General features: G+C 39.9%; 1 pseudogene; it reads left to right on the top strand.

The window, feature by feature from the left end:
- The first annotated feature begins 1,249 nt into the window (after positions 1-1,249).
- Positions 1,250-1,373, top strand: LOC131822421 (U2 spliceosomal RNA; annotated as a pseudogene).
- Positions 1,374-2,907: the final 1,534 nt, after the last annotated feature.

Genomic DNA, 2,907 nt, shown 5'->3' with positions numbered 1-2,907 from the left:
CAATATGTCATTCTTCTCACTATCTCAACTTCATTTTTTTTTATTTTTTATTTTTTATAAACATATATTTTTATTCCCAGGGGTACAGGTCTGTGAATCGCCAGGTTTACACACTTCACAGCACTCACCAAAGCACATACCCTCCCCAATGTCCATAACCCCACCCCCCTTCTCCCAACCCCCCTCCCCCCAGCAACCCTCAGTTTGTTTTGTGAGATTAAGAGTCACTTATGGTTTGTCTCCCTCCCAATCCCATCTTGTTTCATTGATTCTTCTCCTACCCCCTTAAGCCCCCATGTTGTATCTCCACTTCCTCATATCAGGGAGATCATATGATAGTTGTCTTTCTCCGCTTGACTTATTTTGCTAAGCATGATACCCTCTAGTTCCATCCACGTCATTGCAAATGACAAGATTTCATTTCTTTTTATGGCTGCATAGTATTCCATTGTGTATATATATCACATCTTCTTTATCCATTCATCTGTTGATGGACATCTAGGTTTTTTCCATAGTTTGGCTATTGTGGAATTGCTGCTATAAACATTAGGGTGCACGTGCCCCTTCGGATCACTATGTTTGTATCTTTAGGGTAAATACCCAGTAGTGCAATTGCTGGGTCATAGGGTAGTTCTATTTTCAACATTTTGAGGAACCTCCATGCTGTTTTCCAGAGTGGTTGCACCAGCTTGCATTCCCACTAACAGTGTAGGAGGGTTTCCCTTTCTCTGCATCCTTGCGAGCATCTGTCCAAAATCTATAAAGAACTTAGCAAACTGAACACCCAAAGAACAAATAATCCAATCAAGAAATGGGCAGAGGACATGAACAGACATTTCTGCAAAGAAGACATCCAGATGGCCAACAGACACATGAAAAAGTGCTCCATATCACTCGGCATCAGGGAAATACAAATCAAAACCACAATGAGATACCACCTCACACCAGTCAGAATGGCTAAAATCAACAAGTCAGGAAATGACTTTCTAAACTTTAAAAGAAATACTGCATATTGAAAAATTTCCCAGTAAGTAACATGTCTGCTGTTTATTTGGGAGTTGATAGCTCTACCAGGTTAAGGAAGATCCCATATATTTGTAGTTTGCTAAAAGTTATTTCACTCTTGAGTGGACTTCAGATTTTCTCCAAAAAAAAAAAAAATGCTGTATCCATATTATGATAATATTTTCCCCCTTAATCTGTTAAAATTATGATTTTTAATAATATTTTAATGTTAAAAGATCTTTGCATCATTTCTTGGCCTTTTGGCTAAGATCAAGTGTAGCATCTTTTTTTTTTACTTTTAAATTAACATATAATGTATTATTTGTTTCAGGAGTAGAGGTCTGTGAACCTCTACTCCTGAAACAAATAATACATTATATGTTAATTTTCTCCAAAAAAAAATGCTGTATCCACATTATGATAATATTTTCCCCCTTAATCTGTTACACAATACTCAGCACTCCCCACAACACATACCCTCCCCAATGTCCATCACCCAGTGACCCCATTCCTCCCACTCTCCTCCAGTCCAGCAACCCTATTTTTTCCCTGAGATTAAGAGTCTCTCTGGTATCATCTTGTTTCATTTTTTTTCTTTTCTTCCCCTGTGATCCTCTGTAGCATCTGTTCTTATCAGTTTAAAAGATCTTTGTACTCTTAGGTTAAGCCACACAAAGTCCTCGTGTTTTTTTTTAAGATTTAATTTATTTTAGGGTTATCTGGGTGGCTCAGTTGTTAAGTGTCTGCCTTCATGTCAGGTCATGATCCCAGGGTCCTGGGATCGAGTCCCGCATCCAGCTCCCTGTTTGGGGGGAAGCCTGCTTCTCCCTCTCTCACTCCCCCTGCTTGTGTTCCCTCTCTTGCTGTGTCTCTCTCTGCCAAATAAATAAATAAAATCTTTTAAAAATATATTTAATTGATATTAGAGAGTGAGTGCACGTGGGTGTGGAAGAGTAAGGGAAGAGGGAGAGAGAGAATCTCAAGCACACTTCCCACTGAGCTCAGAGCTCATTGTGGGACTCCTCAACCTCATGACCCTGAGGTCATAACCTGAGCCGAAATCAAGAGTCAAATGCTTAACCCACTGAACCACCCAGGGAACCATCTTGTGTTTTTTTAAATGCATATTTGACTTGGTTTTATATTATTTTCTTTACAATTTTTACATCTATATATAAATGAGATGGACCTGTGATTTTTTTTTTTCTTGTTATCCAAGTTGGGATTGTGTATTAAGTTTGTATTTGCCTCAAAAAATGACTTGGCTGGCTTTACCTATTTATTATTTTATTCATTGGTTCAGTGACTATTTCAGTGCACATTTGAAGATATTTGCAAATGACATATCAGATAAAGGGTTACTTTCCAAAATCTATAGGAACTTCTCAAACTCAACACCCAAAGAAAAAATACTCCAATTAAGAAATGGGCATAAAACATGGACAAATATTTCTGGCAAAGAAGACACCCAGATGGCCAACAGACACATGAAAAAATGCTCCACATCACTTGGCATCAGGGAAATACAAATCAAAACCACAGTGAGATACCACCTCACACCAGTCAGAATGGTTAGAATTAACAAGTCAGGAAATGACAGATGCTGGCGAGGTTGCAGAGAAAGGGGAACCCTCCTACACTGTTGGTGGGAATGCAAGCTGGTGCAGCCACTCTGGAAAATGGTATGGAGGTTCCTCAAAAAGTTGAAAATAGAGCTGCCCTATTACCCAGCAATTGTGCTACTGGGTATTTACCCTAAAGATACAAATGTAGGGACGGCTGGGTGGCTCAGTTGGTTGGACGACTGCCTTCGGCTCAGGTCATGATCCTGGAGTCCCGGGGTCGAGTCCCGCATCGGACTCCCAGCTCCATGGGGAGTCTGCTTCTCTCTCTGACCTTCTC

This window comes from Mustela lutreola, chromosome X (assembly GCF_030435805.1).
Source record: "Mustela lutreola isolate mMusLut2 chromosome X, mMusLut2.pri, whole genome shotgun sequence".
Taxonomy (NCBI): Eukaryota; Metazoa; Chordata; class Mammalia; order Carnivora; family Mustelidae; genus Mustela; species Mustela lutreola.
Note: the sequence above shows the minus strand (reverse complement) of the source record. Positions and strands in the feature narration are given on the sequence as shown.